Source organism: Sus scrofa, chromosome 8 (assembly GCF_054392235.1).
Source record: "Sus scrofa isolate SSC_HxYL_T2T_F1_AM1 chromosome 8, Sscrofa_HxYL_maternal_Yorkshire_Landrace_v2.0, whole genome shotgun sequence".
Taxonomy (NCBI): domain Eukaryota; kingdom Metazoa; phylum Chordata; class Mammalia; order Artiodactyla; family Suidae; genus Sus; species Sus scrofa.
The window spans coordinates 5221894-5248743 of NC_139390.1; the positions used below are offsets into that span (position 1 = coordinate 5221894).

At 45.4% G+C, this 26850-nt stretch overlaps 1 protein-coding gene and 1 long non-coding RNA gene across 5 annotated transcripts in view; both read right to left on the reverse strand.

The window, feature by feature from the left end:
- The window catches only part of STK32B (serine/threonine kinase 32B), a 362927-nt gene that overhangs the window by 170619 nt on the left and 165458 nt on the right, over nucleotides 1-26850 (reverse strand). The window lies entirely within an intron of this gene.
- Nucleotides 19533-26608, reverse strand: LOC146400300 (uncharacterized). Its single transcript, XR_014813580.1, has 2 exons — nucleotides 23681-26608; nucleotides 19533-22787 (listed from the first exon to the last, which is right to left on the reverse strand). It is a non-coding gene; the product is annotated as an uncharacterized LOC146400300 (long non-coding RNA).

Below are 26850 nucleotides of genomic sequence, written 5' to 3' on the forward strand. Positions count from 1 at the left end.
AAACCTTCCTGCACAGGACCAGGCTGCCATCATAGAGGCTGGAAGCCACCACCTGGACCCCTAATGAGACGGCAGGTTCGTCCCCCAGCTGCCAGGAGAGCAGACAGCCCTTAGACATCGACTGCTTTTAGAACTGCCTCAAGAGCACTGTCCTGGCCAAGGTCACCCACCCGCCACTTCCTGGAGCCGCCCACAGCCACTGCCTGGCCAACCTGGGGGGAGAAAAGCCTAACCCTGTCACCCCAAGTCAGGACAACTCGGCAGAGCTGGCCAGCTTCAGACATTCCATGGGCTCATCCGAGGCTTCACTGAGACTCCGCCAGGACCAACTGCTCCCGAGCTCACCCTGCCTCCTTCCGTCTGTTTCTCTTCCAGATGCTGATCCCCAGGGTGCTCTCTGATTAGGTGTTTCCTACTGACCCCCTGCTTGCTAATTTCCAGCTCAGAGTCTGCTTCCCAAGAAACCAACTTGCTACCCAGGCAACCTCTCTAGACAGAAGTCCCACCTCTTGAATGTCTGACACGTGCCAGATGTCTTTCCTTCCCAAAGGCCACTCGGCACCCCAGGTCCCTGCTGGTTCTTGCACTTCTCCCCCTTTGTAGAAGGTCCTTTCAAACTTGGCAGCCCAGAGAGCTCCTATTCCTCTAGTAGGTGTAGGTTGAATGGCATCTCCTCCAGGAAGTCCCTCCTGATTGGCCCTGACAGAAGTAAGGTGTGGGTCTTCTGGGCCCTGACACCTCTGTTTGTCTCGGTACAGTCCAAGTCGCTCAAAGCCTACAAGCTGCAAACCATGACTCTTCCAACGCACTATGAGGGAATTGAGACTTAGAAAGTTTCGATGGGAGTTCTGCGTTCTATAGGAGTTCCCTGGTGGCTCATCAGGTTAAGGATCCCTGCTGTAACTCAGGTTGCTGCTGTGGTACAGGTTCAAACCCTGGCCCGGGAACTGCCACATGCCATGGGCACAGTCAAAGAGAACAAAAGGCAAGGTTTTATAATCTGCTCAAGGTCACACAGCTGGTAAGTGGCAGACCAGGACTTGAGCCCAGCACTACATGGCCTGCACCTTTAACCCCAGTGCTGTGTTGCTTCTCAATGACGTCACCGATTTTGTTTCTGTTCTTTGACTTGATCCTCACAGCACGAACGCTGACCTTCTTAAGCTCCGACTCTGCTCTGGCCCTGTTCTCAGTGTTTCCTATGGCTTGACTCCCTCCGTCTTCTCGACGAGCCTATCTGTAGGCACAGAGAGGTGGAGCAACTTGCCAGAGTCACACAGCCCACACGGAAGAGCCAGGATATGAACTCGGGAAGTCGGACCCCATGGCCCACATGCTTCCCCACTGTAGTTTAAACGAGGTGGGAGCCACTGAAGGATTCTGAGCAGAGAGTGACATGGTACGAGGTCAAAGGGTTCCCCTGCTGCTGTGTTGCAAGGAGACTGCAGGGGGCCAAGAATGGGGGAAGGAGACCACTAGGTGTTGAGACCATGGTGGGAGGAGAAGAGTGATCATGAAGGGGAGAGGAGCTGCCACATTCTGGGCTGCCGTCTGCATGCATTCCAGAGCGCCTTTCTCCCTGTGTGAGGCCCCTTGCAAGGCGCCAAGGACCTCGCGGTCGAGGCAGGTACAATCCCCACCCTCACAGAGCTCAGAGCCTCATCAGGAAAGAAAACAGGAAGCACGTGACTGCATGGTGCGTTCTAGGAGAAGCTCAGGGCTCCACGGGGCAGGCAGGGCTTATCTCGGAGGAACGGATGCCTTGTGAGCTCGGCTGAGTTCAGCTCATACATGGATGCAGGAACCCATCAAGAGTCAGTCATTCAGGGCACAGGATGTCTGACGCAGGCCTTCAAGTTGAAAAGGCGTGAAGGGGCCCCAGATGGAGAGAAGAGCTGAACGTAAACTTGGCTGAGCAGTCAGAGAACAGAGGTGCTCTAAGTCCATACCAAAGGATACAGCTGGTACGGCGCAGTGGGAAGGGGCTGGGAAGCCTGAGGCTGGGAGGGAGGGCCTTTGATGGATGCCTGTCTTTGGGCTGCTCTTCTGTGCACCTGACTCCTCCTTGCTCCGTAGTCCCTCCCACAGGTCCTCCTCCTGGGAGTCCAAGCTTGGACACCCTCTTAATATGTCTACACTCCGTCTAGGAAAAAAGGTCTATCCATTAAACTTCACAGATGTTCATGAAAGACATTCCTTCACACAGACTTCATGTCTTTTAAGCCAGAGACTGTCTTTCATAAATATGTATGAAGCCCCAATACTACATTTGTAAATTTCAAGCATGGAACGTCATGTCCTCTATTTTTTTTGGGGGGGGCGTCTTTTTAGGGTTGGATCCGTGGCCTATGGAATTTTCCAGGCTAGGGATCCAATCGGAGCTGCAGCTGCCAACCTACACCACAGCCACAGCCATGTGGGATCCAAGCCACATCTGCGACCTACACCACAGCTCACGGCAACACCAGATCCTTAACCCACTGAGCAAGGCCAGGGATTGAACCCATGTTCCCATGGATACTAGTAGGGCTCATTACTGCTGAGCCACGACAGGAACTCCCATGTCCTCTCTTTGGGTTCAGTGTCTGCATCTATAACACATGGGGAGGCCTGATGAGAGCAAACATTAACTCTAGAGCACAGAGCCCACAGTTTCCTTCCTCCACTCTCAGAATAAAAAAACAATCAAAGTAACCCCTTACCTGTATAGCGCTGGGATTTGGAGTATCCTCACATAGACTTTATACCTCAAATAGTGTGCTTCCTTCAACAATGCCCTAGGAGGTGTACATTGCCCAAGAGACATGAGTGCATATGTTTACCACAGACTAGAAAATTCATAGCAGCCCTCTGAATAACAGCCCCACATTAGAAGCAACTCAATGGTCCATCAGCAGTAAAATGAGTAAACTACACTGGATTCATATAGCAGAATAGTACACAGCAGTGAAAAAGAACTGAGATAACAACAGGTGAATCCCAAAGACACTGTTAAGTGAAAGAAGCTGAACATGTGAAAGAGTATTTATTCTACTATTCCATCCCTATAAAGGAAAAAGAGACCACACAACCCTTTGGCGAAAGAGACTGGAAGGATAGTAAGCTCTCAGTGGGGTGCTGACCAGGAAGGGGCATGAGGGAATCTTCCGGGACGCCAACAAAGTTCCATATCTCAATCTTGGGGGCTGTCAACTAAGGTACATACACATGTAAACATTTGTCGACTATAGCTAAGAGTAATGCACTTTGCTATATGTGTGTTAACAGCTTAATGAAAAAAGAAATTCAGGAGTTCCCTGGTGGCTCAGCAGGTTAAGGATCCAGCGTTGTCACTGCTGTGGCTCAGGTTCGATCCCTGGCCTGGGAACTTGTGAATTTATGAGCGTGGCCAATACATAAGTGAATAAATAAATAAATTTGAAAATCCTATGAGGTAAGTCTTCATTAACAGAAGGAGAAAGCCAGGTGGCTGTGATGGTCTCGAAATAGTACAAAGACCTTGCTGATGCAAGCTATTAATCTCCTTCCTTAGAGACCAAACCCTATTAGTTGTTCCACATACAATGACAGCTTGATGTGTGAGTAACAGACCTAGCCTCCTCCAGCCCTGAACAGGTAAGATGCCTTCGATATATGATCTCTGAGAATACGTGTTTATTTTCCTCAGGGCACTTAATCTCAGTTTCAGATAACACACTATTACACTAATTACTGGATTAAGGCCAGTCTGTCCCACTGGGCTGTGAAATGTAGGACAATGGCTGATTGGACTCACTGTGGACTCTCCAACATTTAGATAAATGCCTCGTATGCAGAAGCTTCTCAATAAATACGTCTGTAGTGAGGGGTGGCAGCTAGTAATAAACGAAGAATGCTCCACATGGAATGTTTGATGAGGCTTGAGGATAACTCAAAAGCAAAGCTGAGATGATAACACCCACTTCATTTCAGGAGTCTGATCCTTTACTTTTATTTCTGGTGATCTTTAAAAAAGGTACGGGCAAACACCTGAAAAATGACATCGAAGAATATAGCACGTGTGAGGTCAGAGGGCAAGACCTGACGGAAGATGACACCTGGTTCCAGTTGAATTAAATGAAGCTAGATCTGGAGCACACAGTTAACTAGAAAACCTCCGGGTGTTTGGAAATTTAAAAGCACACTTTCCAAAACAAATGGGTCAAAGCAAAAATTACCAAGCGAGTTAGAAAGTAATTTGAAGTGAAGAATGAAGAGTTCCCGTCGTGGCACAGTGGTTAACGAATCCGACTAGGAACCACAAAGTTGCGGGTTCCATCCCTGGCCTCGTTCAGTGGGTCGAGCTGTGGTGTAGGTTGCAGACGCGGCTCGGATCCTGTGTTGCTGGGCCAGTGGCTACAGCTCCAATTGGACCCCTAGCCTGGGAACCTCCATATGCCACGGAAGCAGCCTTAGAAAAGGCAAAAAGACAAAAAAAAAAAAAAAGAAAAAGCAACATATAAAACTTGTATGATTCAGATAAAGCATTGCTTTGAAGAAAATCATAGCCTTAAGTGCACTATTAGAAAGAAAATATCATGCTGAAAATTAATGCAGCATATATACATTTATTTATTTATTTTGGTCATTTTGCCTTTTTTAGGGCTGCAGCCACAGCATATGGAGGTTCCCAGGCTAGGGGTCGAATCGGAGCTGTAGCTACCAGCCTACACCACAGCCACAGCAATGCCAGATCCAAGCTGCATCTGCTACCTACACCACAGCTCACGCCAACACAGGATCCTTAACCTACTTAGCAAGGCCAGGGATCGAGCTCACAACCTCATGGTTCCTAGTCGGATTCGTTAACCACTGAGCCACAACAGGAACTCCATATACACTTATATAAATTAGAAAAAAATTAAAAGCTGCAAGCTACGAAATAATTTTTTAATGTGCACAATCAATGAAATGGAAACAAGTGTTTAATATAGAAGACCAATAAAACCAAAAGTTACTTCTTGGAAACTACGAATAAAATTAAGGGGCCCTCGGTAACACTGAGGAAGAAAATAAGGAAAACACACAAACAACATCAGGAATGAAGAAAGAGGCATCATCACCGATCCTAGGGACATTAAAAATATGAGGTATGATAAATTAATTTATGGCCATAAATTTGAAAATTTAGATGTCATGAAAAACTCTAGAGAGACATAGCTTACTAAAACTAATACATGACAAAACAGAAACTCTGAGTGGTCCTATGTCTATGAAATAAATTATAAACATCTGCCAGGTTCTAGGGGCTCCAGATGAATAAGCCACCATCTTTGCTCCAGAGAAACACTCAGTCTCAAGAATATGTCTAGTTGGGGGACCAAGCTTGGTTTCATGTAGGCGTTCTCCAGGCAGAGTGCAGGAGCGCTCCCTCGGCAGAGAAGACAACAAAACTCTACCCAAGGAGTTCCTGTCATGGCGCAGTGGTTAACGAATCTGACTAGGAACCATGAGGTTGCGGGTTCGATCCCTGGCCTTGCTCAGTGGGTTAAGGATCCGGCATTGCCTTGAGCTGTGGTGTAGGTCGCAGATGCGGCTCAGATCCCACATTGCTGTGGTTCTGGCGTAGGCTGGCAGCTATAGCTCCGATTCGACCCCTAGCCTGGGAACCTCCATATGCCACAGAAGTGGCCTAAAGAAATGGCAAAAAGACAAAAAATAAAAAAAAATAAAAATAAAAAATAAAAGAAACTCCACCCAAGAAGCAACAGGGCAAATGGATGAACCCTGTGCTACCGAAGTGCTCTAAGGCCCAGGGGCTTTCCAGGGGGCAGCACTGCAAAGGGATGATAAGGCCAAACGGTAGAGATCCTGAAAAGCCAGAGTGGAGAGTCTCATTGTCCTGACAGGTGTTCAGGAGCCAATGAGAATAGCAAGGATACATCCTTAGGAAGGCTCAGGTGGCAGTGGTGGCGGAAGGATTAAAAGGGACAAAAGATTAGAGAGAATAGAGAAATGGCGGTCAGCAACGGGCCACAACAATTCTGGTGCGAGAGGAAGACGTTCCTATTAACTCAGCCCTGCTGAAGATGCCAAGCAAGGCACCAGGCACTTCAGCAGCCATTGCATGTGGCTCTCATGCTGATGCTCCATCACTGCCTCTGGCCGACAGCGAAATCCAGACACGGGCTACCCAGTTTCCCGAAGATCATACAGGTACGAAGTGGTACTGCGGGGAGTTGTATGGCCCAGGGAATTCTCCTCAATATTCTGTAATAACCCATGTGGGAAAAGAACTGAAACAGAGTGGCTACATGGATATCCATACATATGTAAAACCGAATCACTTTGCTGTACACCTGAAACTAACACAGCATTGCAAATCAACTACACTCCAACAGACAACAAACATTAGATGACACTGGAAAAAAGAAATAGTCCTACAGAGAAATAAATGCATCTCCATTTACCTGCAAAAAAGAAAGAGGGAAAGAGAGGGGGGGAGGGGGCGGGGAGAGGAGGGGGAGGGAGGAAGGTTTGCAGAAACGGAGGATGAAAAGAAAGGGGGGGGGAGGTGAACCTGTCAAAGGGGTGATTTCAATGAGCCTGGACCCCTGCATCTTCCCACGCACAGAAAAATGATATATTCATTAACTTGAGATGTCTGCTTTTTCTGTAATTGACAGTAATCTCTGGATGTTCTGACTACCTGGCTTTGTGGCAAACATTTCTATATACCCTGGCTCCTCCCTACAGCTTCAGAGCTGTCCCTCAGAGCTGAGAGGCTGTCCTCTGGGCTTAAGTCCTTAAAATATCTGTTGAGTAAAACATAATTCTCACCTCTTAGGTTGAGCGTTTTTTTATCAGTTGACGGGTGGTAGGATCAGCACATCCAAAAGCAGGAGTCTCAGCCTCGCTGGACTGCAGGGAACGTGGGGCGGAAGGGAGGGGCTGAAAAGAGGCACAACGAGCCCATCATTTGGGATCCAGATCGCCTGGCTAAGGGCTTGGACATATCCTATAAGAGACAGGGTGCCCGTAGATCATTAAGGGGGTGCAATAACAGAGGTATAATTGTGGCTGGGTGGGTTGCCCTGGAGGCAACTCAAGACTGAACCGAAGTCCTCTCTGAAGGACGGGGTCGGGGAAAGACGGATGAGATTTACGACTTTGATTGAGGATGTTGCACTAAGACGGAGAGAAAAGAAGCTAATATTTCCACACTGGAAAACTGTTTACTAAAGGATTTATAGGATCAGTCAAGGAGCTTCTAGTACTGCTTGAAGGCAAAAAGAACCAGGAGAGGGTGCGAGACAACTGACATAGCTTCTGATGTCTATGAACCAATGTTAGAAGGAAGAGAACGGAAAAGGAAGAACAATTTACAGCCACAGACGAGGCGGTTTCCTATGTGCTGGCTGATCAGCTTCATTTAATCAGTAGAATGGTTATGACACATGTTACCACTTCCAGGGGAGAAAAGTGATGCTTACAGAGGCTAACAGAGAGGGGACAAAGGCCACCTGTTGAGTGAGCCGCAGAGCCAAGACCAAGCACGGTTTGGAACCTCTGCTGGCTCCTTTATGCCCAACAAAAAGACATGCTGCAATGCAGCAATGGCCCATCTGTCCCCTCCTCCCTCTCGCTACATCCTCAGTAAGCCCTACAGGGACTCTGAGCTCGGTGACTCCCACTGGCCAAGGCGACAACAGCCCACATGCAAATGCATGACTCGAGGCCTGCTTGTGCACCGGGTGGTCCCCTCCCGCTGCTCTGAGAACCCAGCGCTGCCCTGGGAGTGATGCTGAGCCAGAGGCAGACGATGGAAGACAGACGCCCAGGCTCTCAGCCAACAGCCGCAACCCCAGGAACCAGGACCACTTGGCTGATGGGGAGACAAACGCAGGAGAGCCCAATCGAAACCACCAGAGGCACATCCCAGTCGAGTCGGCCCCAATTCCCAACCCACTCACAGAATCATGAGCTAAATAAACGGTGGTTGTTTTAAGCCCTGCGCTTGGAGAGGTGTGCTCTGCAGCAAAAGCTAAGGTCCACACACGAAGTTATTGGTGGAGCTCAGCGGGCTGAACTGCTAAAGAAGACAGATTTTGAATCAATGGACACGCCTCCCCTGCCGTTTGACATTCTGGATAATATTTTCCTTCAGGAGGAGGTTTTTTTTGCAGTGTTTTGAGAAGCTATCTGGTCATCACGGATGTGAGCAAACTCTATCCTCCCAGCTCGGGGCTTGCTTTGCCTGCAGAGCTGCCGTCCCGTGGGCCGTGGATCGTGACTCATGGATGGCGGATCCCAAGGAGCCCATGGAACCTCCGGATGACAGAGCTGCTCCCAGAAACAGGCTTCTCCCCCCGTGCTCCGTCAACCACAGTGAAGCTCTGCCCATGCCCCCCACACAGGGAGCTGCTTCCAAGTCTTTGATTGCCTGGATTAGCTTTTTATTTCCCTAAGAACCTGAGACATCACAAGGCTTGTTGGCATCCCCAAACCCTGTGCTCTGTAGCGAGTCTGTCTCCCTCGGCAGCCCCAGAACCTGGCACACAGTAGGTGCTCAATAATTGCGGGGTTTCTGAGAAACGATGTCTTCTCTCTCAGCCTCAATTCCCTTAAATGGAAAGTGGAATAAGAGTAATATGAAGAAATCATACCACGAAGATAATAAGAATGAGAACCTTTATGCCCCAAGACACTTTAAAGAGAAACCAATGAGATCGGTGTGTGAAATAACCCACATAAGGGTTATTTCAGAAGCAATTTACACCAGCTGTAATTTTTAATATTTTCATAGGGAGGGGAGGGGCGGCAGAGTACCGAGTAAGATACACCTGGTTGCAGGTACCGATTCTCTCACTTCATAACCTGCTCAAGACAAATCCCTTCAACTTTTCTCTCCTCTGTTTCCTCAAATATAACCTGAGCACGGCAACACCTACTGCCCAGGATTGCTGTCGGGTTTAAAGCAAATACGTGCACAAGGTTGGGGATAAATGCAAACGAACGCTTTACTCCCATTAGGATGGCCACTCGTAAGAAGGACGCTAACTGGCTGTTCTCTTGCGGTGCAGGGGGTTAAGGATCTGGCACAGTCACTGCAGCAGCTCAGGTCCCTGCCACGGCGTGGGTTCAATCCTTGGCCCTGGAATTTACACATGTTGCAGGTGTGGCCGAAAACCACATAGAACAACAACAAACTAACAGGTACGGGTGAGGACGAGAGGAAATCAAAACCCTGCACAGTGTTGCTGGGATGGTGAAGGGTGTGCGTGGCTGCTGTGGACGACAGCATGATGGCTCCTGAAAACATTAAAAAAAGAATGACCGTATGATCCAGCAATCCAGATACGATCCAGTTTGTATCTGAGGGGGGCTGGTATCCGCTCCAGGACCCTCCTCAGATACCAAAATCCACAGATGCTCAGACCCTTACATAAAATGGCATAGTATTTGCATATAACCGACACACATGCTCCCACACACCGGAACCCATCTCTAGATTATATGTAATATTTAATACAATGGAAAGGTTCACGTGAGTAGTTGGTGCAAAGCAAAGGCCATGTAACACTTGTCAGGACAAGGTAAACATTCTGTGAGTAGTTGTAGCAACAACGTAAATGAATTTAACACCGTAAACGCTATGTCAATAATTGCCGGGGTGCGGCAAACTCAAGTTTGCTTTTGGGAATTTTCTGGATTTTGCTTATGGATATTTTTGATCTGTGTGTGGTTGAATCTATGGCCATGGACCCTGTGGCCAACTACATATGTAAAAGAATTGAAGGCTGGGATCCCTGAGGATGCGGGTTCAATCTCTGGCCTCACTCAGTGGATTAAGGATCCAGCATTGCCGTGAGCTGTGGTGTAGGTGGCAGACAAGGCTCGGATCCTGTGTTGCTGTGGCTGTGGTGTCAGCCGGCAGCTGTAGCTCCAATTTGACCCCTAGCCTGGGAACTTCCATATGCCGCCAGGGCACCCCCCCCAAAAAAAAATAGGCAGGCTCTCAAAGAGATAGTTGCACATCCATGTTCTCAGAGCGTTATCCCACAGCCAAAAGGTAGAAGCAACACAAGAGTCCAGCAGTGGATGAATGGCTGAATTAATACAGTCTACATGTGCAGTAAAATGGTATTCGGTCTTTCACAGAGAGGAAATTCTGACAAAGTAGATGAACCCAGAGGCCACTGCGCTCAGTGAAATTAGCGAGTTGCTCAGAAAGCTACAAATTCTTTATGATTCTCCTTATATGAGTTCCCTGCAGTGGTCCCGCTCACAGAGCCAGAAGGCATGGAGGGTGCCGGGGACTGGGGCAGGGGGGACGGGGGTTAATGATTCATGGGAACAGAGGTCCATCTCCAGGATCCAGTTTCACAAGATGAAAAGCATTAGGGAGGGTGGGTGCCCCACCTTGCAAGTGTAATTAACACTAACTGAACTTTACACTCAACAATGGTTGAGATGGTAAGTTTTCTGTTACGCGGGCTTTTTTTAAAACCACAATTAAAACAGTAAAAAAATCTAGACACAGTATCTGGCCTGAGCAGATACTCTAAAGATGCTTAAAGAAAGGGAGGCAGGAAGAAAAAGGAGGAGCAGGAAAGAGAGTGACCCCATATCACTTATAGTTTATTCATTAATCCATGTATTCAACATGCCTTTTTTTTTTTTCTTTTTGTCCTTTTAGGGCCGCACCTGCGGCATATGGAGGTTCCCCGGCTAGGGGTCTAATAGGAGCTACAGCTGCCGGCCTGCACCACAGCCACAGCAACGCCAGATCTGAGCCTCGTCTGCGACCTCACCACAGCTTACAGCAACACAGGATCCTTAACCCACTGAGCGAGGCCAGGGATCGAACCCACAACCTCATGGTTCCTAGTTGGATTTGTTGCCACTGTGCCATGACGGGACTTCCCAAAACACTTTTTTTTGCATCTCAGTTTTGACTCTTATTAGCTGGGTGACCTTAATAAAATTAAGCACCCTCTCTAGACCCATCTGTACATCAGCTGCATGTGGGAGCTACCACCTGGTGTCCAGCCTTCTTTTTGGAGCTAAGACAATGAAGGTAGAAACCTTCTATACACCACAAATTCAGGCAAAATATTGCCTGTAGCATCAGGAGGAGGGAAAGCAGCGGTGGTTTTCACTCCAAAATATTGGCATAAAAAGACATGGTATTTGTCTATTCCTATTTCAGAAAACTTCTAAAATAAGCCATTAAAGAGTATTCTAGCGAACACACTCATTGCACAGAAGGATAACTGTCTCCCAAATCCTAATTTAGCTATGCGCTACATGAAGCTGGCCCACACAGATTTGCAACGGTGGTTCTCGGTTTAGAAAGCAACAGGAAAAAACATGAGAAGCGTCTCTTTCTTACTGAGCAAAGTAAGGAGTACTTCCCTACTCTACTCAAGGGTACGCTGCATCTCCGGGCCTTTTCTTTGTCACGGTGACTAACAGGAAGGCATCACAGCTGCCCTACTGACGTGATGGATGCTGAAATCTTGGGACACCTGCACCCCTGAATTCCTTCCCGTGGCGAGCGGCACACAGAGGGCCTGGCTTTTGGAGATGTGGCTGCCTGAGTCTGAATTCCAGCCCTCCCACCCCCACCCCACTCACCAGCTGTGTTACACTGAACAAGGGATTTCATATCATTTTTGGCTTCATTTTCTGACCTGTAAAATGGAATGGGGGGGGGTTCCTGGTTTTCCAACAATATGGGAGATGGTTTATCTGGAAGATACCCACAGCATTACCCTTAACTGTAGGATAAAATAAATGCATTCGCATCTAAGGCTGCCCACAGCAGAGTGGAAAACAATACAGGTAAATTGCAGCTAAATCCATGGCTACCCACGGCATCTTTGCCGATCCCAGAAAAAAAACAAGGCATGTGTTTCAGTCGCCCCCAGGGGATTAGCCAAGGCCTTGGGCCTATGCAGGTGAGCTGGAACTGAGACCCCACAACCCAGGTCTCTCTTTGGGTTACAGTGAGTGATGGAGCAGTACAGCAGAACAAAAATCAAAAGCATTACACAGCACCCAGCAGCAAAAGGAGACAACGAAAAGTCCTCCTTGGCCAGAGCTCTGGGTGGAGGAAAAAAGGTGCCTATAAGATTTTATAATCATGAGTTCCCATCGTGGCTCAGTGGTTAATGAACCCAACTAGCATCCAGGAGGACGCAGGTTCAATCCCTGGCCTCGATCAGTGGGTTAAGGATCTGGCGTTGCCATGAGCTGTGGTGTAGGTCACAGATGTGGCTTGGATCCCGTGTTGCTGTGGCTGTGGTGTAGGCCGGTGGCTGCAGCTCCGATTCCACCCCTAGCCTGGGAACCTCCATATGTTACAGGTGCAGCCCTAAAAAGACAAAAGACAAAAAAAGAATTTATAATCATACACCTACCCTCCTACAGTCTTGTCTCACCCACATAACCTTGGAACCTCATGCTCAACAATTAGAATTGCCCCAAGTCATCTGAACAAGCTGGTGCCTGTCAGAACCCAGAAAACACACCTTTTGAAAGACAAATGATAAAGAACATGTAATTGCAATTTATATAAGTTTTTGTTCTAAAATATCAGGGAGCAATCCTCAAATCTTTTGATGAGGCTAGAATGATCTTGAAACCAAAGCCCAGGGAAGTAGAGTCTTGTTTATAAACAAAAAAGTCCTGAAACTGACACCAAAAACAGCAGTGGGTAGAAGCTGAACTAACTGTAACTTGAGACACTATATACAATAACTCAGACACTTATTCATTTCAAGTGCACAGGGGATATATACCGAGATGGACCACATCACTGGCCACAAAGCAAAGCTAAATAAATTTCAAAGCATTGGAATTATACAGGCTATATTCTCTGGTCACAACAGAATTAATGAAAAAGCAGGGAGTTCCCATCATGGGGCATCAGAAACAATCCAACTAGGATCCATGAGGTTGCAGGTTTGATCCCTGGCTTCGCTCAGTGGGTTAAGGATCTGGTGTTGCCATGAATTGGTGTAGGTCGCAGACATGGCTCAGATCTGATGTTGCTGTGGCTGTGGCTAGGCTGGCAGCTGTACCTCCAATTAGACCCCTAGCCTGGGAACTTTCATATACCATGGGTGTGGCCCTAAAAAGCAAAAAAAAAAAAAAAAAAAAAAAAAAAATCAGAAGGTTCTCTGGAAAATTTCTCAGTATTTAAACTTAACACACCCTTGCAGCCATCAGCTATGAAGGAGCAATAACATCATTTAAAGGAAAAAATGCCAGGAAATTTAAAAAATATTTTAAAAGTCAATGAAATGAAAAACACAATACACCACTTTGCAAAATGTAGCTAAGTGCTTAGAGGAAAATGTGCAACTTTAAATTCAAATATTGGAAAAGATGAAAGTTGTAAAATTCATTCTATTTTCACCCTAAGAGGCTAAAAAGGAGAAAATTAACCCAAGGTAAGCAGAAGAAGAGAAAACTGAAATTAAAATTGAAAACCAATTAAATAGAAAGGCACTTAAATAGTAAAAAGTTTAAAATCCTTATTTGAAATAATTAGTAAAATCGAAAAATTCTTAGCAACACTGATCAAGAAGGAAAAAAGGAGAGAAAGTGGAAGTTAGCAACATGAAGAATAAAAAAGGGACTCTTACAGATCCTACAGATATTTGAAAAGATGATAAAGGAATACTGTGCACAGCTTTACGACAATAAGTTTGAAAACTTAGGTAAAATAGACATGTTTCTTTAAAAATCCAACGTACCAAAACTGATACAAGAAGAAATAGTACATCTCCATAAATGAATTGAATTTTTAATTTAAGAAAAATTCTGGAAATTCCCACTGCAGCTCAGTGAGTTACAAACCCAAACCCTGCTAGTATCCATGAGAATGTGGGTTCTATCCCTGATCTCGCTCAGTGGGTTAAGGATCTGGCATTGCCATGAACTGTGGCATAGGTCACAGACAGGGATCAGATCCCATGTTGCTGTGGCTGCGGTGTAGGCTGGCAGCTGCAGCTCTGATTCGACCCCTAGCCTGGGAACTTCCATATGTTGCAGGTACAGACCTAAAGAGAAGAAAGAAAGAAAAAGAAAGAAAGAAAGAAAGAAAGAAAGAAAGAAAGAAAGAAAGAAAGAAAGAAAGAAAGAAAGAAAGAAAGAAAAAGAAAAAGAAAGAAAGAAAGAAAGAAAGAGAGAGAGAAAGAAAGAAAGAAAGAAAGAAAGAAAGAAAGAAAGAAAGAAAGAAAGAAAAAGAAAGGAAGAAAAAAGGCCCTGCAGAGAAATCCCTAAGACTAGATGACTTCAGGGGTAAATCTGAACAAATATTTATGGAAAAAACAATACCAATACTCTCTATATTCTTAGTAAACAGAGAAGGAGGCACTTCCAAATTCATTTTATGAGACCAGCATAACTTAAGTACCAGAACTCTAAAAAGATATTATAAGAAAAAAAATTGCTGATAAATATCCACATGAATATAGCTGCCAAAATACTTAACACGGTGTGTGAAAATTGAGTCTAGCAGAAAGGTAATATATCAGGACTACACATGTTTTTTCTAGGCATGCAAGGTTGGTTTAACACTCAAATCCTAATCAGTACAATTTATCATTTTAACAGGCTAAACAGGAAAAATATATGGTCATCTCAAAAGATACAGAAAAAAACTGTCCAAATTCAATATCCAGTCATGATATCAGCAAATTAGGAACACGAGGGACCATCCCCCATCTGATAAAGTATATCCCCAGCAAACCTACAGCTAACATCATTCTTAAGGGCACAAGACTGAAAGCTTCTCCTCTAATAGCAGGACCAAACTACGACTACTATTACTACAATAAAATTAAAAACACACAGCTTGGAAAAGAAGCAATGATTTGTCCTTTGTCACAGATGATATGATTATGCATGTAAAAAGCATATAGAAATTATAAAGAAAGAAAACAGACACTAGAAAAAATAATTTAGCAATTTAGCAAGCTCGCAAGATACAAGGGCACTATTCAAGTCAGTTGTATTCTCTACACCAGCAATGAACAATTAAAAATGAAATAAAAGATGACATAAAAAACTTAAAACATGAAATATAGGAATATTCTTTTAGTGTGCAAGATCTCTTGCCCAAAACTACCAAAAATATTGGAAATATTAGAGAAGACCTAAATAAATGGAGAAATATACCATTTCATGGACTGGAAGGCTTGACATGACAAACTGCACTTTCCTCCCAGAATGATGCACAGAAGCCTGTGTAAGCCCCATCAAAATTCCAGCAAGCTTTTATTTTATTTTATTTTATTTTATTTTATTTTATTTTATTTATTTATTTTTAGGGCCACACCCACAGTATATGGAGGGTCCCAGGCTAGGGGTCAAATTGGAGCTATAGCTGCCGGCCTACGCCAGAGCCACAGCAACTCGGGATCCAAGCTGCGTCTGTGACCTACACCACAGCTCCCAGCAATGTCAGATCCCTGACCCACTGAGCAAGGCCGGGGATGGAACCCGCATCCTCATGGATACTAGTCAGATTCATTTCCACTGCACCCCAAGGAGAACTCCCCCAGGAAGCTTTTTAAAATAAATTTATAAACTGACTCTGATGCTAGTATAGAAATGTAAAATATCTACAATAATCAAACTAAATTTGAAAAAAAATAAAGTTGTGCATTTGGGGGGGTCTATGTGTCTGTTTCTGAAGAGGAAAAAAATAAAGAATAACAAGAAATAAAAGGCATCCAACTAGACAGGAAAAGAAATAATTTTGTCTTCACTCGCAGAGGACATGATCCTGTATGTAGAAAATCCTAAAGACTCCCCCAGTAGGATGGAATGGAATCCTACAGTAGAATAATAATATAAAGACAAATACTGCGGGATCCTATTTACATGTGGAATTTAAAAAGTTAAACTCACAGAAGCGGAAAGTTGAAAGGTAGTTCCTGGGGGCTGGGGGATGTTGGTCTAAGAATACAAAGTCTCAGTTATGCGGGATGAATAAATTCCGGTGACCTAAGGTATCCCATGTTAATATAGTTCAACTATTTTGGTGGCCGCTGTGCCTGCAGCATATGGAAGTTCCCAGGCCAGGGATCAAACCTGTGCCACAGCAGAGACTTGAGCCACTTCTGTGATGACACGGGATCCTGAACCCACTGTGCCACAAGGGAACTCCTAATTAAACCCTTTTGCATTCTTGAATTCTGCTAGGTAAGGAGATTCTGACGGTGACCATGACACATGCAAAAAAAAAAAAAAAAAAATGATAACAATGTGAGGTGACGGGTGTGTTAACGAGTTGGTTGTAGCAATCATTTCACAATGCATGTGTGTATCAAAGCATCACACTGTACACTTTAAATATATGTACAGTTTTCATTTGTCAGTTATACTTCATTCAGGCAGGAAAGAAAATAAACAAGCAAGCCAGGGACGGGTGGAAAAATATATGAATAGCTATCTGACAAAGACTCATACCCAGAATACAAGAAGGATGCCTACAAATCAACAAGAACTAAAGACAATGTCACAAGTCATGACAGAATGCTGGTTAAGACAACATCATTTCATGTTATCGGATTGTAAAAATTAAAATCTGACAATAGAGGAGTTGCCGTCATGGCTCAGCGGAAATGAATCTGACTAGACTCCATGAGGACTCAGGTTCGAACCCTGGCCTCGATCAGTGGGTGAGGGATCCGGCATTGCCCTGAGCTGTGGCATAAGTTGCAGACATGGCTTGGATCCTGTGTGGCTGTGGCTGTGGCATAGGCTGGCAGCTACAGCTCCGATTCGATTCTTAGCTTGGGAACTTCCATATACGCCATGGGCGCAGCCCTCAAAAAGCCAAAACTAAATAAATAAATAACATTTAAAAAATAAACACATGCAAACAAGGGTTCTCCTTGTGGTGCAGCAGAAACGAATCCAACCAGTATCCCTGAGGATGCAGGTTCCATCCCTGGCCTTGCTCAGTGGGCTAAGGATCTGGCGTTGCTGTGGCTGTGGTCCAGCGCCAATTGGACCCCTAGCCTGGGAACTTCTATATGCCAGGTGTGCAGCCCTGAAAAAAATAAATAAAGCAAAAATAAAATAAAATAAATTAAAATAAAATAAAATAAAATAAAAACACCAGCACACGTTGTTTTACATACACCTGCATGCAGAAAAGTCATATAAACTCTACACTGAGCAATGTTTGTGGTCCTGTTCCCCAATATTTGTATCCCCAGTGGAAGGTGATGGGGACACTGGCATGTTTATTCTGCAAATCTGAACCAGAACTAAGGATACATTTCTTGCGGTGTTTATATTTAAGCCTAAGTGAGACAATAAATGAAAAAGCATATGGCACATATAAGCAGTCAATAAATATTTGTTGATTTAGTAATTGAGCTCTCAGAAATAACTACGACTTCAGCCTTTCAGCATAAAAACGCCTGCAATTAATCTTTTAAAAAGGTTAATATGTTAAACTCTCTGATAAGTATTAAAAAGATGGATTGCTCACTTACTAGACACAAAAGCAGAAGGCAGGAATTAATACAATTCCTGGAGCCAAGAGATGTTTAATAACTAAGCACATTTTCTCCACTTTTTCTGTTGTTCTCCACATTTTTCTGTTTCTCGATGGATATAGTTACAAATTAACTTTTCTTGATGTCATTAGTTGTAAACCTCAATAAAGTCTCATTCCCACAAATTATAGCCCAATTTCAAACTTGACTCATTCTGCAAAGAAACAGCATAAGAAAATTTACAGTTAAAATGGAAGCGGGCAGTTTTGCTCACCAGCCTCCCACTCAAGGCAGAAATTCACTGTCGAAGGGTCACTCGACCCACAGTTACATCTTCCAGATACAAAGACCCCACTCCCACCGCAAGGAGCCTGTTCCTTCCCTAAGCAGAGGTTCCTTCTTCCCCTTCTTTCCTTGTTGATGCTTTTTAGGGCTGCACCTGCCACATATGGAGGTTCCCAGGCTAGGGGTCAAGCTGGAGCTGCAGCTGCCAGCCTACACCACAGCCACAGCAACTCCGGATCCTTAACTACTGAGCAAAGCCAGGGACCAAACCCGCATCCTTATGGATACTAGTCAGGTTCACTACCGATGAGCCACAATGGGAACTCGGGTTCTTTCCTAATCTGAGACCAAAGATGCCTCCTTATAGTAGAATGCCACCGCTGCTTTTAGTTGTACTTCTTCATGTATATTCTTACTTGCTCACTCCCTCATTCACCCGCAGATTCAAAAAGTTACTGAAAGCCTAGGTTTGAATCATTGCTTCAGTCACAAAAGTAAATAAATTATGTTCCCTGCCTCTAGCAAACTTCTAGTTTAGGGGGTTATAGAGCAGGGGGCAAAAATTTCAATTATATCTGCTAAGTGCTGTGACAGAGAGAAGCACAGATAAAGACGGGAGCATAAAGGAAGCCTCCAGGGCCGCCAGGGGTGTCAGGAAAAGCGAGCTTCTAGGAAGAAGGGCACAACGGCCAGGAGTTCATCCTGCGAGGAACGAGGTGTGCAGACACATGGAACTCCTGGGATAAAGGTATGGAGGTGAGAAGGAGAATGATGCAGTTGTAACGGGTCCTGTTCACATGGCAGGGACCAGAGGTGCAGCTGGGAAAGGATGTTGGAGGCAAAAAGAGACCAGAGTCTAACCCTCAACATCGTTCAGAACAAAAGACAAATCGAAAAATCCGAAAAAGCCACGTCTGCTGTTGCTTTAATACAGTAATAAGAATAATTAAAGTCGATAGCACGCATCTTTTCATCTTGCATTGGAGTGGTTCACAGCACCTGCCTCACCCCACGGACTTCCTGAGAATCGGCACCACCTTGCAGACTCAGCCCAGCCTCGCACCTGAGGGAGCAGGACGTCCCTGCGCATGCGCAGCTGCTCCCAGACGCACGCGCAGCACCTCCATCGGGGGAGTCCTTTAGGCAGTTTCATTCTCCAGACCTGGCATCTCCACTGTGCTTAGCCGAGGGCACTCAGAGCTTCACTCTGGCCACCTCTCCCCACTGTGCTGAGGCCTGTTACCCATGGCCACATCCCCCCAACCCCAGCCCACAAGCCCAGTTCCCTAGAGGACACAGCATCTGGAAAGATGTGATACTTCCTTCCCGCCTCCAGTTCGGTCTGTCACTTGACACCTGCGCCCTGGTAACCCCATCCTTTAAGCCCATCCCACTGCACTTCCTCGTGCACCCAGCAGCGAGAGAAAAGAAAGTGTGCTCTCTCTTTGCTGGTTAACCCCCTTTCTTGTCTTCTTCGAGTAAAATCCCGACACCAGCCCCTGCTCACCTCTTCTGTCTCTGCCTCTCCCTGTGTTTAGTGCTTGGCTCCAGAAACAGCAGCCCTTCACTGGGCTCTCATGTTGGGCTCTTGCAGCCAATCCCCTCCCTCCCCAAAATGCTTCCTTTCATTAATCCCTTATCGTTCTTGATTAATCCCTTGTCTTTCCTCTTTAAGACTTAGGATAAACATCATCTCTTCTAGACATCACCAAAATCTCTCCAAAAGCATTAAGCAGCTACTCCTCTACTTTCCTTAGTATCTTTTTCATTTTCTGTTATAGCGCTCAATTTATTGCCTTGTAACTACTCATCCATACTCCCCACAGGGCTTTGAACTCCCTGAGATGAGGGATGCTGGCATATGCTTATTTGCATCCCCCGGTGCTGGCACAATCTCTGGCATGCTTTGGATGCTGAGCACACACCTGCTGAGGGAATGAATGAATGAATGAATGAATAATTTATCATCATCACCTTCCAGATGCTACATTTTCCACCTGGATAAATCATGCTTGAATCTGCATCAGCCCGTGGACACGTTCATCAGACCCCACTAGGACCAAAGCTAAGCATGAATCCATTTCTCCAATCCCACTTCACCCAGGCTTGCCTTCCTCCCCTTACCCTTGCCTTCTTCCCCTTACCCTGCCTGCCCACAGATCAGGTGTTCTTCCTGGTCATCTCCACCCCATCGTGATGCTATCCTGACTCACCGTGGTCTTCTCTTATGAAAAGACAGGCTTAGATATGATTTGTATCCCTTATTACCCTTTATTTTCCTCTTTGTAGAAATGCGCTGACATAAGACTCCCTGGGGTTGACCCCATTACCACCATGATGGTCTGTACAGAGCAGAACCCTACAGAACAGTCACTGATCTTGCTCTGTTTGCCCCTTCCCTCCTTCCCCATGAAGACTGATGCCTGCCTCCTCTGTGCATAGACAGGAGCCCTCCGAAGTCTCCCGCAAACACCAACTGCAAAAGTATGCTGACTTGTCTGTATCACTGCTGGATGAGGCTCTTTTTAATTAAAATATAGTTGATTTACATTGTGGTGTCAATTTCTGCTCTACAGCAAAGTGACCCAGTAAGATATATGTATACACACACACACACACATTCTTTTTCTCATATTATCTTCCATCATGTTCTATCCCAAGAGACTGGCTATAGTTCCCTGTGCTGTACAGAAGGACCTTATTGTCTATCCACTCTAAATGTAATAGCTTACATCTACTAACCCCAAACTCCCTGTCCATCCCACTCCATCCCCCTCCCCGATGGCAACCACAAGTCTGTTCTCCAGGTCTGTGAGTCTGTTTCTGTTCTGTAGATTGGCTCATTTGTGCCATACTTTAGATTTCACATATAAGTGGTATCATATGGTATTTATCTTTCTCTTTCTGACTTACTTCACTTAGTATGAGAATCTCTGGTTGCATCCATGTAGCTCAAATGGCATTACTATGCTCTTTTTTATGGCTGAGTAGTATTCCATTGTGTATATGTACCTCATCTTCGTAATCCACTTATCTGTTGATGGACATTTAGGTTGTTTCCATGTCTTGGCTATTGTGAATAGTGCTGCAGTGAACATACAGGTACATGTGTCCTTTTGAACTGCAGTTTTTAGACTAGGTTCCTTAATTCAATATTCAACTGATGAACCTTGTTGAACGCTTCCCCCCAACCTTGGCAGGCAAGAACCACATGTAGTTCCCTCTTCTTTCTCTGTGAGCTTGCCCAGTGGCTGACAGAAGCAGATATGAGAATGTATTTACTCAATGAATGAGTAGATTAGAAGGACCACCCACAATGATGGCATGTGCCATTTTGGGGGGTCAAATTAAATGCTTTATGAACTATTGCCAAGTCAGATCTTTCCAGTATTTTCTGGGTAATTAATTGTTTGATTCTAAATGCTGACCTTTACCTGAATTAAATTTCACACTGCCAGGTTTGCACCCAGGGATGGAGCCAAAACAGACACAGGTGCGTCTAGATTTTTTGCCATCCATGATTTGAACAATCTCTTTAAAAAGGATGTCAGTGAAAATTTTTGTTAGGGGTCAGATTATGACTCCCCCAAAGACTTGTGCATTTGAAATCTGTGAACATGAACATATATGGAAAGAAGAGTCTGTGCTGATGTAATTAAATTAAAGATTTCAACATGAGATTATCCTAAATCAGGGTGGGCTCAAAATCCAACAAAGTAGCCTCACAAGAGACAGAAAAAGGGGAGAAGAGACAGAGAGGAGGCCACATGAAAAAGGAGGCAGTGGCTGAAGGGATGTGCCCATGAGTCCAAGGACACCTGAAGCCACCAGGGGATGGAAGAGGCCAGGGAGGGTTCTCCTTCTAGAGCCTTCGGAGGGCGCATGGCCCGGCAGACACCTCAGTTTGGGACTTCCAGTGTCCAGAAATGTAAGAGAATAAATTTCTGTTGTTTTACAGTTTCCAGCTATTGGTAATTTGTCACAGCAGCCACAGGAAACAAACCCAACCTTTTCTGCCTCCCTCTCTATTTCCATCAAAGAATCACACAATCACAGACTGGGAGCTTAACACAACCTTGCGTATTTTTAAGCTCTCTTCAAATAAGAAAACTAAGACCCAGAAAAGGGAATTGGTGGGGAGAAAAGGCTTCTGCCTCTGATTTGGACCCAGATATTCTGATTCTCTTTCCATCTTATCCTCCAAGTAAATGTTGAGAAATATTAGCAAAAGAGGACAAAGGAAAGAGTCCGATGGTGCTTTACCAGAAAACTCACTTTGAGTCTCCAACACCGTCAAACACACCATCTGGCAGTGGAGACATCAGTGCCGACCTCACCTTGACATGCTCCTCTTTGGGGGAAAGGGTGGCTTTGGCATGACAGATCTTTGGGGGTACGGTGGTGCTGTTTCTCTTGCTGGCCACACACACCCCTTCCAGGGATCCACACTCAGTCCAGCTCACGTTCGTTTCCAGCTCACAGTCTCCTCTGCTTTTTCATAAGTCCTCTCCCTGCCTCCTAAGTGTGTTGTCACGATCTTTCTGGTAAGGCCCAGAGAAAGCATATCCACCTGTTCATTTCCCAACAGTGAAATCCAGCTGGGTCCACAGACCACGTTGAAGAAGCTGGGCTCTTTCGTATTAACCTCTCGAGTTGGAAAACTCCTCAAAATAATGGATGAAATGGAAGCAGGCCATCAAGAACTAACATCTGCAGGTGTTCACACCGCATTTTCACCTCTGATTCTTCATGGGACACTCCCAAGGGTTCTTGCCGGCAGCGGGAAGCAGGTGGTGGAGGGGGGAGCATCCTAGCTCTCGGATGTCACAGTGTCTGTGACAGGAATGATCTGCCTGCCAGGCAGAGTCGCCCATTCCCCCTTGGCCAGGGGCTTAGGCAGAGGAGCTGTCCATCAGCCCCGGAAGAGCAGTAGGGAGCCTGAGTGACAGCTGGGCTGGCCAATCAGATGGCCCCACTGCCTTGGTCGCAGGGCGTGGCTTAGGCACGTGACTAAGCCTAACCAGAACACCCTTTGAAGGCTGCAGAATTTCATTTTAATAGAGGTTGGACCTCTTAATGACTCCTATGAGTTCTGGACCATCCTTTTTTTCCTACTTGGTTATATATTCCATTTCTCCTACAAAACAACTTCATCAGAGAGCTTCGTATGCAGCAGCAATCAGTAACCAATGGTTATCAAGAGGAGATAGTATTGGCATAGCTGTATACAGTAGGTCCTCATTGCTTATCCATTCGAAATGTAATAGTTTGCATCTGCCAACCCCAAACTCCCCTTCCATCCCACTCCCTCCCCCTTGGCAACCACAGTTCTGTTCTCTGTGTCCACTTCTGTTTTGCAGATAAGTTCATTAGATATTTTAGATTCCACATATAAGTGATATCATATGGTATTTGCTTTTCTCTTTCTGACTTACATCACTTAGTATGAGAATATCCAGTTAATCCGTGTTGCTGTGAATGGCATTATTTTGTTCTTTTTAACGGCTGAGTAGTATTCCATTGTGTATATGTACCACAGCTTCTTACTCCAGTCCTCTGTCAATGGGCATTTAGGTTGTTTCCAAGTCTTGGCTGTTGTGAATAGTGCTGCCCCCCAATGAACCTAATGAACATGGGGGTATGTATATTCCTTTGAATTATTGTTTTGTCCGGGTATATGCCCAGGGGTGGGGCTGTCCATATAACTTTTCTAACAGTAATTTAGTGTGTCACACTATCTCAAAACCTTAAAATTAAAGAATATAATTAATGTATTCTTTAATTTTATTAATGGACATTTATTGAACACGTTCCTTTTCTCAGATAATCTCTTAGGTGCTGGAAATACAAACCTAAAGCATATTCTCTGTCCCTGAAAAGCTCAGGGACCTAACTGGCCATGTGGTTACATGTGGAAATGCCTTTCACCCTCTGATATCCAAGAAGAAGTAGCCAAGATTAAGCATTTTCTGCCTTCATCACAAAAAGTGCTCTGGGCTCAGCTATAGAAAAAGGAAATTTTATTTCTGAAGAGGAGGGAGAATGGCCCCACCACGACCTAGGCTGAAAGGTCAACACACCACACACCACACCTGACCACCAGCAAGAATTCAGACGCTGCCACAATGGTCCCCACAGTCACCCCGCCCCGTCTCTGTTTCCCTGGAGTCTAATTCTGCTCCCGTCCCCTCCTCCAGGTCTCCTCCTGCTGTCGGATGCTCAGTTCCCCCTTGTTCTTTGAAAAGCTGGTAAGTGACAAGGACAGGACTCCAGCCCACGTCTGTCTGCTGATCGCCCATCTTCCCTCTTGTGCACCTGGTACCTCTGTCCTCACTTCTACAGACTCACTCTTAGGAGGAGGGAGTTATGCCCAGGACCTGATGTTATTAGCCTTGTTACAGATGCAAAGTACCATTGGGTTCAAAGGTTCAAATCGAAGATTCTAGTTTTAGCCACATGAGACTGGAGCAGACTGTTCTCAACAGACTTTCTTCCTCAATGACAAATACTTCATCCAGTAAAAATAACAAGTGGTGTTATCACTCGGATTTAGTAAATTATGATGCCAACTTTTCAAGTGTAGGCAAATTTCTGACATATCTTGCTAAGCTATCACCTTCTATTTATCTTGATTTCTCTTCATGTGGACAGGATCTTGGATAAAGTCACTGGATTGAGTTTGACTCGCAATCTAGGAGGAATACTCTGAAGAAGAAGTCAACGTTCTTTCTGTAGAGAAATATTCAAAATTCTTACGACCCTCTGAATGGTCCCCCAAACCACACCATTTACAGGGTTGCCGTAAAACATTTCCAAGGCAAGGGGAAGCCATGAGAAGAAGAAAAGCAGCAGAAGCTTACCTTGTACCATCCCCATGCCTGGTACTGTTCTAAGCATGTGCCACACCCCACCTCATTCCGCCTCCCCCATAATGTTGAGAGGGACACGCACTGTCATTCCCTTTCCAAGGAGGGGAAACAAAGGCACAGGGAGACTAGGTGACGTACCCGAGGGCACACATCCAGGGAATGGTGGAGCTGGGATTCAAAATCAAATATGCAGGTGGCAGACACACACTCCAGTCCACCAGGCACGCCAGGCGTCGTACACAGCACCCGGCACAACAACCTCCAGCAGCAGGCAGCCAAGAGCTCTCCCTATAGATGAGACATCTGGAGTTCATGCGAATTGGTCCTCTTGCCCAAAGCTACCCACTGGTAGAGGAAGGAGCAAGTCCATCTCCTTTCCAAGTCGATGCATGACAGGGAGCATCCCCATTCCTCTCAAGCAACCAGCACAAGACCTAGTGCATAACAGGCATTTGGTTACTACTGAATGAATGAATGAATGAATGAATGGATTCTTGCCACCCTTATGCTGGGGCTCCGTCTCCTTCTATTTTCATTCTCTCTCTCCCTCTCTTTTTCTCTCTCTTGCTCTCCCTCCCCCCACTTTGGTCTCCATATGATTCTACTAATCTTTCCCCTCGAAAAAACTATTCTCTCTTGTCCCCGGAGCCTCGTGGGGCTGTGGGTCTTTTGATTCCTCTCTTTCCTTCTTCACATCCGTGTTCCTTTAAAGATGGGTTTACGTTTGCTTCTTCTACTTCCTCTCTGACCATCAACCTTGAGCCCGTTGTGATCTGGATTCTCTTTTCCACCCGCAGCCATTCCTTTGAGAACCCCCTTTCTAAGGTCACAGCCCATCCCTGGCTCAGTCAATATTTATTGAGTGTCTACCCTGTGTGACACGAGGCAGCTAGAGCACAGAAGTCATACGTGAGCTTTCTGCCTTTTGGAACTCAGGAAGGCACCAATAAAACTAGCCATAGCCAGTGTGATAAGGAGCATGAAAGAAGGGCATGAATTCCTTGCAGGAGTGACAGTAGAGTTTCTCGGGCCTGGCGGGTCCTCGCTCTGGAAGGTGACATTTCCTACAGCTGTACAACTCTACAGAGAAGCCTGAAGCACCTGGGAAACTGTACCTGCATCAGCAGGCTTGCTTCATCATCTCCTGCGTTCTTGAATCTTCCTCCAGAAGTTTCTACATCCATTTCTGTAGACTCTTCATAGGTCTGTTGGCAGGTTTCCACCCATAATTTGACAGCCATTATTTTCCAATTTCCCCTCACCCCCGCTATTCCTAGAATGTCTTGATAATCTATCTAGTCCTTAAATATTGGCTTTCCTAAAGGTTCCATTCTAGTATTTTTCTCATGGTCATATCCGGTAATCCCATAGGGAACTTTTCTGTAGATTCACCTATCCCCTCTAATAATAGCAGGTAATGACTCGAGTTCTCTAAAGCAGAACCTGCACTCAGTGTTTCACGCATAAATGCTTCTTCATCATCTTATCACTAATCCTAAGCTCTGCACCAACATTTCTCAACGTGTCCTTCTTTGGGGAATATCCAAGATCCTTTCAGGGTATCTCTACAGTTGAAATTATTTTCATACTATTACATCTTTTTCTTTTGTCCTTTTTGTCTTTTTTAGGGCCACACCTGCAGCATATGGAGGTTCCCAAGCGAGGGGCTGAATTGGAGCTGCAGCTGCCAGCCTATGCCACAGCCACAGCCAACACCAGACCTAAGCCACATCTGCCACCTACACCACAGCTCATGGCAATGCTGGATCCTTAACCCACTGAGTGAGGCCAGGGATCGAACCCATAACCTCATGGTTCCTAGTCAGATTCATTTCTACTATGCCATGATGGGAACTCCAATACTAGTAAATCTTTATGTATCAGAACTTTCATCCTCTCAGGAGTGTGCAGTGGAGTTTTCCGAAGGCCACATGACATCTTGTGATGTCAAATTTAAATGGAAGGCATTCCTGGACATCCTTGTGTTTTCTAGAGCTTTCTAACGTAGCTGCTCAGATATTTTCATTTTCAAAGATTATCTCAGTTTGTTCTCAGAATTTCCATTGTGGGTTTTTCTTTTCTTTTTTGGCCACCCCAAGGCCCACAGAGTTTCTGGCCAGGGATCAGATCCCAGCTGTGGTTGTGACCTACACTGCAATGCAGGATTCTTAACCCACTGTGCAGGGCCGGGGATTGAACCTGCCACCCAG